The sequence below is a fragment of the Phymastichus coffea genome, unplaced genomic scaffold (genome assembly GCF_024137745.1).
Source record: "Phymastichus coffea isolate CEN01 unplaced genomic scaffold, Cenicafe_Pcof_1.1 PCOF00022, whole genome shotgun sequence".
In the NCBI taxonomy this organism is placed as follows: domain Eukaryota; kingdom Metazoa; phylum Arthropoda; class Insecta; order Hymenoptera; family Eulophidae; genus Phymastichus; species Phymastichus coffea.
The window spans coordinates 4006396-4023743 of NW_026706833.1; positions in this window are offsets into that span (position 1 = coordinate 4006396).

The window sequence follows — 17348 nt, forward strand, 5'->3', positions numbered from 1 at the left end:
TACGATCGCGATCGCGTAATAATACACTTTCGCGTCTCTACTTCGCACTAATCGCTATTATTATACTTCTCCCACCAGTATATTTTAATTACTCTCATTGCTGATTATAATCGTCTTATACGCGCGACAAAAATTAAAACAGTTGCGTGTTCTTTCACCTGCAATTTTTAATCGAATTCACACTTTTTTTTAGTAAATCATCTTTGGAAGGTGAGAGACACACACACGCGTGCGTTGAACTACAAAAATAATTCATTGCATACTAATTATAATAAATATATATTAATACCATTATTATTTATATATAATCGTATTTTAGCGCTTGGGGCCCTATACCAATTGTGTAGCCAATATACACAATAAGAATTGTCAATGGTACTAGTGGCAGTGGCTCTAGCGGTAAAGCATCGGCCTAGGTATCCAGAGGACGCGGGTTCGATTCCTCAACCTGTTAGTTTGTTTTTTTCTATCAAATTTACTTTATTACGCCTAAAAATTCAACATACACACATATAAAATGATATTAATGGATTTCATTCCATTAATTATATATGACTCAATAATTGCGATATAAATGAAAAATAATAGTGTATAGCTAACAACTGTTTATCTATATTGCCATTGTTAACATAAAGACTAGATTTTAAGCACGTTTTAATTGCTTGGGTTTACACGGTTAACTTCGTCTCGGTTATTGTAGTTTTGTCTAATAGCACATCTTAACTTTTTTTATTTTACCTAGCAATGTAGAAATTATTATAATTAGCCGAAAAGATTTTTATAATCTTTCTGTTGCGACACTATTCTTTAAATTTCACGCGTTTTGGGGAAATAGAATTCCCACGAGCCACGCAAGGGCCCGTGTCCAAGCGCCGTATCACAAATGATTAAAAAGGGGAAGGTAAGGGAGGCTCTTTCGCTCCTCTGAACGGTGACGATGGGCCTCGTCACTAAATTGGCGTTTTGGGCTTTAAATTAAGAGGAAGGGAATGACGAGCGCACACAATGATCACTCCCAATAACCGTTAACAATATTTATTCCTTAACTTTTAACAATCAAAAGAGCGACGACGCGAGTTTACGCGTCATCCTCTACGGTCGCGTGCTTGCGCTCGAGCGGACAATCGCACGAGGGGCACGTTACAATAATTTGAGAGTATTACAAAGGATTTCGCCGTACTCGCGGAAGATCGCGAGCACTTCGCCGACGCGTCGCGCACTCGCGAATAGAGAGAGAGAAAGAGAGAGAGACGACTTGACCTGGTGAAGGCTGCTGGCAGAAATCGCTGCTAGTGCTGCTGGCAGGAAATGCTGCTGGAGCTGCTTGCAGGAAATGCTACTAATGCTACTGTTGGCAGGAAATATGCAGTAACTGCTGGCAGGCTTGCGGAAGGCTCGAATGGATTCCACGATACCTCAGGTGTCGATGGAAATCCTCTCCGGGCTGTACTCTGCTCGGCGCCGTCTAGCTCCTTTGTCTCGGCTTGACTATTCGATTTTCTCTCGCCAGTGCACGCTTGGCCTCAAATCAATCCATACAACTCAAGATCTCGGCTCGAGCAACGCCGGCAGCTTCGCTTTTGCGAGGAGATCGCTATGGGTCGCTCGCACTCGCTTACTCTCTACTCGCGATGCATGAATTCTCTCTCTCTTCTTCTTGCCGCAGCCGCTCCCGCTCCTAATTGGCTCACAATGACGATGCCCTGCTCAGGTATCGGTTCGTAATTTCTATACGCTCGGCAGGGCAACAGCGAAGGAGCGAGGCTGGGAGAGAGAGAGAGAGCAAGCCAGACAGGGCCGGCTATTCTAGCCAGGGCCCCGTCACACTGTGAATAATAAAACGTAATAAGAATATTTTATCTGTAATTATTTTTATTAATATAAACACAAGAAAAACATGGCATGAAAATTTATATAATTGTTTATTTGTTAAACGAAAGTAGATAAAGTATATGAATTGTGAACATGTTATTTTATTAACTAGAATTATAAATAAGAATAAGTAATACATGGATGCTAATTTTAAACTGCATTAATAGCGTATCATAATAAGATATCTCAATTCTTTTAAAACAAGTATTTTAATTTATTTTAATTTTATGTCTGTAATAATATTCAAAACACGTTGAATAAACATTTTGCATAATTAATTAATACATTTGTATGATAGAGTATAATAACCTCAGTCAGCTCTATCAATTATATTATAATCAGTTCTTAAGCCTTTTAGAGGAATTTTACTAGAAATATTTATATATATAATATATATATATATATATATATATATATATATATATATATATATATATATATATATATATACACACTGCCGGCCAAAAGTTTGGAAACAGTGTTGAAAAAATATGTATTCATGAATTAATTAGGAAATTTATTGATTCACTTGTTTGAAACATAGTATAACAACAAAAAATGTATATTTTACAACAAGAAAAAATATATCTAGACAACAAGAAAAAGTGTATCTAGACATAAAAAGAAAAATACAAAAGTCTATAAAGAAAAGGTATTAATATATCAGATTTTTTTTTCATCAAAAAATCCACCCTTGCTTTTGATGACTGCTCTCACCAACCGTGGCATTCTTTCGATAAGTTTGTCCAAAGTTTCCTGTTTCAGAGAAGCCCACGCCTCTCTTAGCTTCTCCCATAAGTCTCCAGCGGATGTTGGACAACATGTTCTTATTTTTCGATCGAGATCTTCCCACAGAAGTTCGATCGGGTTGAGGTCTGGCGATTGCGGCGGCCATGTCATATTTTCCAAGACACCATCAGCTTTTTTTTGCTCTAAATAACTGCGGCAGAGGATCGACGTATGTTTTGGGTCGTTGTCTTGCTGGAAGACAAAACCACGGCCGGGTCCTCTTAATCCAGAGGGAATCGCATGACGAACGAGAATATTTTTATATTGCTCTTTTCTCATTATTCCATCAATTTTCACTAAATCTCCGGTTCCATGGCCAGAAAAACATCCCCACACCATCACTAAGCCACCTCCATGCTTCACAGTAGGCACTATACACTGAGGTGTCATTTTTTCGGACGCACTTCTTCTCACATAAATTCTACGTCGAGAGCCAAATATTTCATACTTGGATTCGTCACTCCAGAGCACATTTTTCCATTGATCCATCGTCCAGTTTCGATGCCTTTTAGCCCATTGTAGTCTTTTCTTTTTATTCTCTTTACGTAGTAATGGTTTTTTCACTGCAACACATCCTTTGAGTCCGGCAGCGTTTAATCTTCTTTTTACAGTTGTTAGTGAAACCGGTTTTTCACGACTTCTGTTGATGTCTGCGCATATTTCGGGAGCTGTTAACCGTCTATTCCGTTTACTGGTAACCACTATATGCTTACCTTCGCGAGAAGTAGTTACTTTTGGATGTCCGGTTCGAGGACGATCGTGATGATTACCCGTGTCTTCAAATCTTTTGATCGTTGAATGCACACCTTTCAATGAAATTTTCAATTTTTTGGCAATTTCACGATATGAGATACCTTCATTATGTAATGCCAATACAGCTCCCCTTTTTTCAAGTGGAATTTCTTTACGTTTTCCCATGACTGAGCCGTATAATATAAATATGTAAGCCAAAACTTTTACAAATTCCTAAATAAAAAAAAATATTCGAGACAACTTAAAGACGCTTACAGTTTTGACTCAAATGAGGGAAATCAAATACAAGACTTATAAAAAAACAATACTGACAAACCAAAGTAATATGGATAAAAGTTTAAAGCCAAAAAAGGAAACAAAAGTAGAACATCACAATAAATTTCTCATCGATAATAAACTCTCATATCGTCAATATTATGAAAACAAACGGACTGGCAAAAATTCTAAGTTCATACTACTTTTATCTAAAACCTTAACCCTCAAGTTACCTGGAAAGGCTTGATTCTGTGTCATTATGAGCAAAAAATACTTTTTTCGAGGCAAAACTCCTGGAAAAATACATATTTCGAAATCCGAACGAAGTGTTTCCAAACTTTTGGCCGGCAGTGTATATATATATATATATATATATATATATATATATATATATATATATATATTATATATATTATTTATCAAATTTATATCACTTGACTGTTAACTATACAGACATTTAGTTACGTTACGATATTGACTTTTTAAAGCAAAGTTTGTCAATCTAGATTATTATTTTTATATTTATAATCGAGAATCTTAGTATTAAGTATTATTCAAGTAATGACTAAATGAATCAGAAAATAGAATTTAAAAAATAAAAAAATATGTAATATCCATAACCTAATATCTATATCTAAAAAGAAGATTTTTTGTAGGATGTTTCACAATTCATTGGTAAATCTTTATTGCCTTTATGCATAGACTTGGCACTGTTTGCAAAAGAACTTGTTTTATCTTGGAATACTGTTCTTGTACAAATTTTCTTAACAGATTATTCATCGATTATAACTTTCAAATGCGACATATTTTTACAGATCAAACGAAAATATCCTAAAAAAAATTTCTCATTAATACTGCATAAAAATCAATTAGAAAAATAAAAGGTTTAATCTGTTTTGTATTAATTTAAAATATTTTGAAATATTCCCAACAAAATAAGGATTGAACGAAAAAAGAAAAAAACAATGTGATTTGATAGGTGACAACTCGCGCGAGTCGAGTTTGTCCCGTACGAAGGCTCTTTTAACAGCCGAGCGGCCTTAGACTCGGGCGGTAGTCAGGCTTTCGGGCACCCCGGCCCGTTCGCTCGTCAATAATGAAATCTCTGTTAATTATAATTTGACACTCGATATCGTTTTTGTAAAATAAATAATTGAATGTTTATACCGTTCTTCGCTTATTTATTAAAAGCAAAAATGTAATAGCGATTCTCTTTAATATAGTGGGGAAGCATATGGATACACTTATAGGTGTTTATAATTATAATATTTATTCTAGTCTCTTTCACAACATAAATAAGTTAAGCAGCATAGAGATATATATACGAGGTGTGATCAAAAAGTAAGGTGAATTTTGAAATTTAGCGGGCTACGTCCGTTCGATCTTCGACTTTTTTATTTGGTTATGTCGGTACACTCGTCTAGAACATACGTTCCAAATTTCAGCTTTGTAGTATGTTTGGTTTGTTTGTGAGAGGCATCAAGGTTACGAGTGTTTTGCGTGCTCCACGATTTGCTGCTGTCTAAAAACATGGATCAAAGAGTTTGCATTAAATTTTGTGTGAAAAATGGAACCAAATGTTCCAAAACACTTGAAATGCTGAAAGTGGCATACGGTGAGTCTACTTTAAGCCAAAAAAATGTTTACAAGTGGTATAAACTCTTCCAAGAAGGCCGAGAAGACACCGACGACGAACCTCGTTCTGGACGCCCCAGCACATCAACAACTGATAAGAATGTTGAAGAAATGAAGAAAATAGTGTTGGGAAATCGTCGAATTACCATTAGAGAAATTGCTGATGATATTGGCATCTCATTTGGTTCGTGCCAATCAATTTTGACGAGTGTTTTAGATATGAGACGTGTGTCAGCGAAGTTTGTTCCGAAATTGCTCAATTTCGACCAAAAGAAACGTCGCATGAGCATCGCCCAAGAGCTACTGAATGACGTCAACGATGATCCAGATTTACTCAACAGGGTTATAACAGGTGACGAAACATGGGTATACGGTTATGACGTCGAGACTAAGACTCAATCGTCCCAGTGGAGGCATTCTGGATCACCAAGACCAAAAAAAGCACGCCAAGTTCGATCAAATGTAAAGGTTTTGCTTACAGTTTTCTTTGACTGCAGGGGCGTGGTGCATCATGAGTTCTTGCCACAGGGTAGAACAGTAAATAAGGAATATTACCTGCAAGTTATGCGCAATTTGCGCGAAGCAATCCGCCAGAAACGTCCGAATTTGTGGAAAAATAAAAATTGGCTTTTGCACCATGATAACGCCCCTGCTCATACATCATTGCTTGTGCGCGAATTTTTGGCTAAAACCAACACAGTAACGATGCCACAGGCACCGTATTCCCCAGATCTGGCCCCCTGTGACTTCTTCTTGTTCCTAAAACTGAAGAGGCCCATGAAAGGACGGCGTTTTGCCACGATTGAGGAGATAAAGACGGCATCAAAGGATGATTTTTTGAAATGCTTTGAGGATTGGAAAAAGCGTTGGCACAAGTGTATTATATCCGAGGGGGATTACTTTGAAGAAGATAAAATAAAAATTGATGAATAAATAAATATTTTTTGAGAAAAATAAAAATTCACCTTACTTTTTGATCACACCTCGTATATTCTCAGACGCGTAATTTTCGCGTCGCAATGTCTAGTAATTTTTTGGTTACATAAAAAGTATTACTCACTTTGTATTATTATTGTAAATATAAATTGGTCCAAAATATTATTCGCTTCGTGATGTGGCCAATCACTTTTTCTTTGAATCTGATCAGATCAACTGGTCCAATATATTTTTTATACAATGCTGTAGTAACACGCAAGACAATGATAATTCCTGTGATTTTAGTTGTCTAATATATTCTTTATCCAATAGTGTAGTAACACGCAAGAAAATGATAATTCCTGTGATTTTCGTTTACGCAAAATTATTAAAACAATCGTACTCGACACTTTTAATATTTAATCGCAAATCAAACAATTTTATTCTCAAACTTCTATTATGGTTTTAACTTCAGTAGGAAAAATATGCGGCCTTCTTAATTGAACGCTCGCTCCTAACTGACTAATTCTCTATCGCTCTGCTTTCGCTGGTTTATTATATAGCCTTTGTCCCTTGCATGCCGTCTCTCTCTCGTGCATATGCTTTAGACGTTTACGCTTCTCGTAGCGGCTCGTCTTCCTAGCTAAGCACGCCGACTGCAACATGCTGGGACAGCATGCTAACGCAGCGTGAATCAGCCTCTGCCGCTCATTCCCACCGAGTAGCGCACACGAATACTGCTAGCTATACTATGTCCGAACGGAAATCCCGAGAGCAAAATATTATTCAATAGTGTATAATTGTAACATAATAAGACATCACGTAACATCATTATATTGCAATAATTGTAAATAATCTAGCTATCATAATATTATTATATATAACATTAAAAAACACACCTGATCAAGGGACGGTTGCCCTGATCAATACACACATGCCTTTTTTAAAATGATCAGAAGACTTAGGGATTAATAAGTTTACATTAATAAGAACTTTATAAACCCCAATAATGATAGACCCTGTTTCAAAATTAAGTAAGCCAGATCTATCATAAGCTGGACAACGACTATTTTAATGTAAGCTTTCACTTCTGCAAAACAATAAAATGAAACAGGTTTTTTTAAAACAGCTTAATGAATGCTGGTTGACAGTCTTTTCTATTTAATAGTTTTCATTTAGTAGTTTAAATTCTACTATACATCAATACTACATACTAATTTCAATTTTTCAATTTTATTATACATCAATATACATACTGTTACTACAATACTACAGATTTCATGCACTTATTTTTACCTTGTGCAATTTTGTATCAATATGTGGATAATGTTTACATTATTTGAACAAATAATCACATATATAGTGGATGCTCTATAGCAATGTCAGAAATAAGTTCAATTAATTAATTTTGAAGCATGTAACCTTATCTAGAAAAACAATTTCAACAAAGTATTAAAAAAATGTAGTAGTATAGCAATGTATGTTCCAGCACACCTGCGGGGGGTCTGTAACCCTTTGGCCCCATCGGGCTTAACCTTTAGCCCCCCTGGCTTACCCCTTTCATGTTAATAATAATTATTATTGTTAACAATTATTATTAACAATATTCGTGGGGGGTCCCTGGTTTAACACTTTGATTCCTTGGCCCAACCCTTCCATGTTAATTATTATTAATATTAATAATTGTTTTAATTTTTTGAGGAAGGTTTCTAGGGCTCCTAGTCCCTAGGTCTCCTAGTCCCTAGGGACCCTATACCTAGTGCTTTCAGTCTAATTAAATTTCATTGTTTTTTTTTTTAAAGTTATAAATATATATTATTGACAATTTACTTGCTACATTGAGAATGAAACGAATAGAAAATAGCGACGATTTTTCGAAAAAAATGAAGAGACAGATCGGAGAATCGAACCGAATCGAATCGAACTCTGGGTTGGCAGGCTAGCGTTCTACCACTAGAGCCAATGCCACATGTACCTTAGAGGATGCATATTGTGTATATTAGCTACACACGTATACATTTGGTATAGGGCCTGAGCGTGCGGAGGAGGAGGGGAGCGCATGCTGTCTACAGTTCTGGCCTGATGGGGATGCGCTACTATAGTAGTAAACGTATGCTCTCTCTTTCTTTCTCTCTCTCTCTCCTACGCTCTGACTCAGCGTGGACCACAGTGCGTGGAGGAGGAGGGGAGCGCATGCTGTCTATAGTTCTGGCCTGATGGGGATGCGCTACTATAGTAGTAGTAAACGTGCGCTTTCTCTCTCTCTCTCCTACGCAGCTATGCTTACTACCTACCCTCTTATCTTAAGTTGACTATGTCTATCACAAATGTAGATCACAACTGGTTTGAGGGTGATCAAACTTTTCCACTACATTCTGGAAGAGAGAAAAAGAGAGCAGCTATGTCTTGCTACCAACCCTCTTTATCTTATCCTCATATTGTAGAAAAAATATTACCTGTTAATATTACGAGCGTTCGATAGAATTTTCAACAGTCAGTCTCAAGGGAAACTTTGAGTTGGTCACAGCGCATTGTGAAATTAGTTTTTCTATTTATTTGTGAAAAAATTTTTGTTGGTGAAAAAAAAATGGAAAATATAGTTAATGTTTGTCAGCTTCTAGAAACCGTAAGTAAACATTTTAAAAATAAAAAATAATTTATGTATATATATACTGTAACGGGGTGGATATCGTTTAATTACTTTTATTCGCGTAACTTTATTGAAAGGCGAATGTAATCATCTATGCTCAATACATAATCCGGAGAGCATGGGGAAACGGGCGTCAGTCAACCAATAGATCTGCTTATCTAGGAGAATGTGAGTGGAAGCAATATGGAATAAGCGAGTCGAAAGCACTTGTTAATGTCACGAACAGAATCTTTTATTCTCTATCAAATGCTACATTAGGTCGGCCCGCGTGTTTATGTTGACATCGGCGCTCGCTCATCGTGGACACACAGTGCCGGGACGCTCGCTGCTCTTTGTTAGCAGAGCTATTCCAATTAATTGGAAGTCTTAACACTCCAAACATGCTTTGATGTACGAGGTAATTTTGGATACTCATACATTTCCCAAGTACGATAACTCATAGTAATTGCACGATCTCGTCCAATCTGATTGAGTAATTTGATTTTTTCTTTGTCTGCAACCATCACATATGGCATCAACCATTCAACCTTAGTTAAAGTAATTTTTGATTTTTCTGAAGCATCAGGATTCCTTACTGGAATACTTAAAATAGCATTCAAATCATCTTTTTATCTTGTGAGAATAAGTTCATGCTTGACATTGACTACAATTTTCCGATAATCTTCAGCAAAGCCCAGCAACATACTGAGAGGGATAGTAACATCAAAAAAACCTTCAGCGTTACACATTAAAACTTCATTGTTATCACCATTCCATCCGGCATTTTCAGCGATAGAGTTTTGACATGGAATAAGTGAAACCCAATTTTTCATGAGGCTCGTTAAGCCTACATTTTTTACTTTATCAATTTCAATTGCATTTATTAAAATCGTATTTCCTCGAACAAATGACAGAGGGCGTAGTTGACTAAGAAAGTGTTCTCCACTGGCGTAGTACCGTCCGGCTTGGTCAACCGACCACAAATATGAATCATACTGCGTGATGGAAGCAGAGATAAATCTTTATGTTGAATTGCTATATGGATTTCATCACTATTATTGAAATATGATAATGAATAAGGCTGTTGCGTATGAACTTCATAATGAGCTATAGACTCATCGAAAGCGACACCTGAATGAATGTCTAGAATTCCCTCCATATTGTTGTTGTTGTTTTATACAGCACACTAATATGCACAATATTTTCTTCCACGATTTTCGAGGACTTTCAGTCTCAAGCTTTTCAGGAATTTTCTGTTCTGAGGTGTGAGCGGTCTGATAGCTCGCTGTTGACTGGTTGCTGTTCGACATTTTTGTCTTTTAATATAGCCTCGGCCGCTCTTTATATTGTAAATGATACCCATTACTAGGATATGGTCTTTATATGTACTTGCACTGCGATGACTTCTCCTCGAAAGTTAACTAGGTTTCCGTCTTGATCAACTATACGAATTTGAAAATGATCAATGCTCCTCACAGCGACTGGAAGGTAAATGACTTGAGAGGGAACGTCTATAATCTTATATCCAGGTGGGACTGCTAGGAAAAATTCATGTATAGTATGTACTTTGCGATCGTTTATGTAAGAGCCTGTAGTAATATTACACTCTACACCTAAACCGTTGTCTTTGAGAATAGTGACGGGTAAGTCAGAACTATGTGTTTCGTTTTCAACGAGCGCACGTCTAGTGAAACCTAAAATTGATCCAATGGAATCTTCTGGTTCAAAATGTATTTTTTGACTGCACTGAATGACACTACGTAAAGTATTATTATTTGGTTTCAGGCTAAACGATATACCTTTAGATGCTAATGCTTCTTTGAGAAAGCTTTCAATATCTTCTATTTTGTAGCTACTAGTTGGTAAAATGATAGCTTCTTGACCTTCAATGTAAAACTTATTATAACCAACGTCAATGTTTGGTATTGAATTAAATGTTAATAGCTCAACTAAACCAAGAACGTATTTTTTGTTTGGTATCAATTCGATCGGTGGAAAATAATATGTTTCGAGTACGGATGATGTTCCTGAGAGACTCAATGTCAGTGTATTCTCCATGACAGATTCATGTCAAATGATAGTCATTCTTTGAATGAGTATTTTATATACTAGTCGTCTTTTCTATAGTTTATTTAAAAGAAATTTGAGACAAAGATGGACGCAATTATATGTATTAAAATCTTGATATTTAATATAATTATACATGATTCTATTAACTTTGCGATTAAGCAATAGATTTATAGGTGGTTGTAGATTACCAAAACTATCAAAATACATAACCTCATCACCTTTCTTTTTGTATGCCACCCAATGAGTACCTGGTCCACATTTATCATCTAAATTTAGAATAGCTGTCTCTTTATATCGTGGTCCATCAGCTGGCAGAGCATTACGCATGAAAACACCTCGAAAATTTGCAATTTTTAGTATTTTAGTATATTTTCTTATATCATGATCTGTCAGTGCTCGATTAGGTAAAGTTATTTCGAGCTTTTTTTTTAAACCTTTTCCACTTGAATATGGTTTCAGATGAAGACCATAACCTTTACGATATGGTTTCAAATAAAGTCCTTTACCAATAGCAATAGCTTACATAGTTTTATTATGTGTATGAGCTTCTTTTAATTAATTTTTAGCGGTCTTAGCACTGTTAACGGCTTTTGCTATTGAAGCAGCTCCTCGAGCTAGAGCTTCAGTGGCGCTTAAAGCAGCAAATAATGGAATTAAAAAAGGAAGCGCTCCACCAACTTTACTGGGAATAGGTAAAATACAGGGTATTTTACTTCTACCGCCAGCCTTTTTCACAGCTTCTTTGGCTACTTTTATAGCCAAACGAATAACTACAAGAGCTCTATTGTTAGGCACACTACTTTTCGAGACCGTCTTAATAATTATATTCAATGTAACTGACGGCTTTTTGATTTTTCTACATTTCTTTCGTGCTTGGCGTTTTTTAAATCCTCTACCTCGTTTCTTACTACCTTTCTTCATAGCAACACCCATACCAACCTTACTTTTAACTTTCATAATGTTGGCTACAGTGAAGGCAGCTGCTTTCTCACCAAAACGGCTATCTTTAGCTTGCACTCTTTCCCAAGCTTTGTTAGCTAGAATTTCGTCAGCTTTATTTCTTGTCGCACTATCCTCCAGATTTTGCGCATAAGCAATATCGTGTTCTTTACAAGCAACGTCTAGTGAATTTTTACCAGGATCTCCGCGAGCCAATCTCTTGTTCAATTTTGTACCAGGACCAAAATACTGATATCCAGGTAAGTGAGCTTCAATAGGCAAGTTATTTATAAACTTGTTCACTAGATCACCACCAGTCTTTCTTTTATAGTACGAAATCATACTTTTTCGAAAGACAGCATGTTAATGCTGTCTTTCGAATAATTAAATTAAAAGATATATAAGCAGTCTTTTTATACCCAACAAACTTATTCATTGAGGTGTCGATGATGAGTAAACAACATGGATTTCAAAGAACAACCTCTTAAGCTTCAAATCATTAATTTCGATAGAGTGTGGAGACGGAAAAACAAGAAAAAAGACATGGTGAACTAATAGTATCCGTGCCGTTTTCTGCGGTGGAAAAACTAATTGTTTATTAACATTAATCACTCATCCTAATGGTCTTAGATTTGAAAACGTATATGTCTACTCAAAATCCCTTAATCAGCCTAAATATACATTTTTGAAAGATTTATTAGAGCCTATTAATGATATAGAGTATCATGCTTTCAGCGAGCATGAGACAGTTGTTTCTGCAGATAAAACACGACCAAATTCTATCATGATTTTTGACGATATAGCCACTGAGAAGCAAGATAACGTAAGAGCATTCTTCTGCATGGGTAGACATAAAAAAGTAGATAGTTTCTATCTCTGTCAATCGTACGTTCGCATTCCGAAGCATCTCATTTGAGATAATGTGAATTTACTTGTTTTGTTTCGATAAGATGGCGTGAATATTAAGCACATTTACAATGATCATGTTAACTCAGATATGTCTTTTGAGAAGTTTAAAGCAATTTGTTCAAAATGTTGGAGAGACGATAATCATGGTTTTTGGTTCCCGACAGAGACAGACCAATAAATCATGGATGATATAGAAAGGGATTTGATTCTTTTGCTATAAATATAGATGAGTGAGTGGATGAAGATTATTTAACTTCAGAAATTAGAAGCGTAAACATGGCTGACTTTGAAAGAGAAAAGAAGGTGCTCGAGCAATTATCCATGGCTCGTGATGCCATAAAACGCAAGTATCAACTAATAAAACGCGGTAAAGCTGATTTAGAAAAGACATTGCATGAAACTTTTAAACCTATGGTTGATCCATTGAAGAAATTCGTAGAGGCAACTACTGATAAAAGTAACGCTACTACTGCTGAACAGCCAACGAAAAAGAAAAAGAAAATCGCGTTCGATAATGTTTTCAGGTCAGAAGTAGCAACTGACACTCTCTACAAATCTAGATATTTCAATAGTACTGCTAATGAATTAAATTCTACATTACAACCGCTTGATACTACATTTGAGTCTGCTATTTCTATTGATGATAATGATGAATCATCACTTGATACAACTGCTATAAATTTGAACAAAAGTAGTTCAAATGTAACTACAGAACAGAAACAACAGCTATTGGATGATTCGATTGTAGGAAACTATGTTCGACTATTGCATGAACCTCAGCAGAAAAGTAATTTAGACTAGACATTTGGTGTTCGCTAACATGAAAATACATATGTCATGGGCAATTCTCCAATTTCCTTCCAAAACGATAACGTGACTGTAAATGATAAAGCATACAGCAAGACGCCTGGTTTAATGGAACTTCTCTATAGTAAACAACCTGATTCTAAATTAATCAGTTCATTGGATATTGAAAATTATATAAAAATTCTTGAAATCACTAACGCTAATCGAAAGATATACGAAACAAATGGAGAATATCGCAAGAAATATGTAAATAAATTCAAAAAGTAAATAAATAAATTGGTCGAAATTTATCTTTGAGCAGTAGCGCTAAGAAGCGAAAATCGACTATTGATGGAAGAGGTCTTTTTTCTAACTATAAAATAGCTAGAAAAGGAACGTTATTTGATTATGTATTTGTGTGGATCGTTTTTGGGTCATGTTCGAGAATCGCTTCGTAATAGCAAAAAAAAGTTAGTATTACACGTGACTTGGAAGTACCCGAAGCCTGGATTCATAATTTTATGATCTTCTGTCCCCACAATTTGAAAATACTCATTTTTTGAGCTTTTTTCGTCATTTTCACGTTTTTTTTTTGGCAAATCTGCTCCCCTACATTGCAAAATCAATATTTAAATATTATTGGCACATTGCTGCATCGACAAATAGTATAATAAAGCTTTTCTATTCATTGCCGAAGCTGTATAAGCCGGAAAAAAAATTTGTCGAGCTTTGAAAGTCATTTTTTTCCTTATTTTGACCGATTTTGGCTTATTTTCACATTGCTATCTGTAACGGTCCTGTCTGATTTGTCTCCTATTTTCCTCTGCAAAACGGCAACCCGTCACACACGAGACAATTAGAGAAAATCGGTAATTGAGCGTAGGCGCTTTTCACACGTATATGCAAATGTGTTAGGGCAACTCCGCGAAAACATTACCATATAAGGAGCGTGACGTCACGACCGTGGGAAAATTTATTGTTTACAACAGAAAATCGTTAATTATAAAGTTTTTTAAACGAACAAAAGTATTTCTTAGTTAAATTTGATGCGCTGATTCTGAATTTCATGTTGATATAACTCTCAAATCGATATTTGTTAGTCAAATCTAATCTACAAGTTAACATTGTTACTTATTTTGCAATAAACAATGATATTGTTATTTCGAGCATACAATTACAATCTCGACGTATTGAAACAGAAAAGCAAGAATTTGACACTTTGATAACTAATTACCCATTAAGTTATCAATAAATAAACAATTTATAATTTTTTTAAACAATTAAAATGACACGGTTAGATAGAAAATCGATCATAAGTATCTGTAAAATTGATGATTATGATAGTAACTAATTTGCTGATTTTTAAACCGCTAAAGAAGAAAATTGCAAATCTGTTTTTTAATTATTATTCAAAATTAGAGAGCAACATTAATCATCTTTTATATGGATAACAATCTTCTAACCACAAGCGATTTTTCCATGTAAAAATTTTCCATAATTTTATTGTAAAAATGGCGTAATTTGATTATTAAATTGTATAGCTTATAACTTTAAGAGGCGATTTTTCCTAGAGATGCAATTTATGTTAAAAAATTCATCTTTTTCAGTTTAATTTTTTAAATCGCATAATTGTAATTTCGATCGAGCCATTTTGCGATAAAACGTGTACAAAATTTGCGTCAAAGACAAAAATAGCGTTGTAGGGGCTACCAAGCGTAGAAAGGAGCCCATTTCGCATGTATAAATTCGCTCGTCGCTGCGGCAAAAGGACTCACTTTCTTACCTTGCTTAGCAGCGCGAGCACTGTGTAGAAATAAAGCCTCAGCTATTTCCTGAGACGAATTTCTTTTCAGTGGTTAGCCTGTTGAACTCCTTTCCTAACGATCTCTAAGAGCTCAAATCATGAGACTATTTCTCTCATGAGAAAAAAGTAGCCTTCCCTCCTGAAACATATCGATTGTTGACAAGTCAAATTGAGTAGTAATCGCGGCGCTGTCGGGCCTCTCCCCGATAGATGCGATTGCTATCAATTGCACTTCGAAGCAGCTCATCGAGTTGGCAAGCCTCGTGGTTTGCCACTCGAAAGATTTTCTTTTGATTATTTAGATTGCGCGCGTGTCAACTTCTTGCTTTTCTCGGAGACGTTATTGCGAATTTAATGTAAAGAGCCCGAACTAGTATTTTAATAACGCGAGATATATTCAAACGTTACATATCAAAAATAGAATTTTCCATGTATTTCAATTTTGTTGACGGTTTTAGTTTTCTTATAGCATCAACTTCGAAAAGAAAAAATTCCCGAGGGGATTCAAAAATTTGGCGGGCCCGATTGTAAAGGGTTCTTTACGATTTATCGAGACATGAAAAATAATGTTTTCGAATATTTCAATGAACGTAACACCGAATTTTTTTTCATTTAATCATCTTTGTAATTTGAAATATGACATTAGTTCTAGTTCTCACCATGGCAGCGCCATAGTCGGTTGATCGAACAGCTGACTGAGCTGAGCGGGTAATCCTTCGTCGCCGGCAGTGTTGTGGTTTTGATGGATTGAATATAAATATTATGTGCACATAGCATCGTTATACTTTTGGTATTGATTTACTACTTTGCTAAAAACAATCAGTTGGATTTATAGAATACTCAACCTCTTAAAAATATACGAAACATTGATAACAATTATTTTTATGAGTGAGTAAGTAAATTGGATTACTTTCAAACTTTTTTCGTTTGATTTTTTTCGCATGGTATTTGTAGGTTATGTTGTGATATATTTCAATCGAAGGAATTTTTCGAATGACAAACGCCTTTCCTTCGTTTATTTTAGTAATATAAAAATGAAATCAATAAATCAATGCATTTTTCTCAATTGAATAATACATGATTTTTTTTTAGCATTGCATCGATTTGGAAATTATATACAAGACATAGTTCTGTATATTGGTGGCTACAAGTCGTACTAGCAACACATTTTGATCTTCATTGCCACCGTATGGACAAAATTATTGTTTAATTTATTCGATTTCATTAATTTATTCCTGATAATTATTTTAGATGTTTATGATTTGAATTGGATATAACGATGCATGCAACTATGTCAAAATTCACAAGAACAGCATGTACCTGCCCTTTGCTTGATATACCGAAGGAATTATGTTCTACAATGTTGCCGACATATAAAGATGTACTACTTTTTTGTAACAGTCAACGGTTTATTTTAGGTAAACTATCTAAGAGTAATAAAGAACCAACTTTCTCAGAGATTTGTCAAACAGCAGCTGAAAAAGTGATCGAAGTATATGAGAATGCTATGATTCCTAATGTAAGTTTCAATAGAGTTAAGCAGTTGGTTGTTAGCATTCATCAAAAATACAACGACATCAAGAAAGTTTTAGCAAATAAGAGAGAGTCAGACAAAACAAGAATTGATGAATTCATTCAGAGTTTGAATAGACTTTTTGACATTTCTTCATGCAAATGTTCAGATTTGACAAATTGCCAATGTCCGGCTCAACAGAAAATACCAGAAAGTCTATGGAATTTTATACTCGATCAAAGAAATGAACAAAAATTGAAAATTAAGTATAATAATGCTCTTGCAAAATGTGATTCACAAACTTCAGTCCAGACAAGTCAATCAAGCCAGTCATCTGATCCGGACAGCTTGGAGGTAGTGAAAGATGATTCTCAAGGATTTATAATACCAGAAGCGAACGTGAAAAAGAGTAAATGTAAGTTATCTGAAACAGTTATTGTTGGCCAACGGTTTAATGTCAGCGACAGAGCTATTGCAGC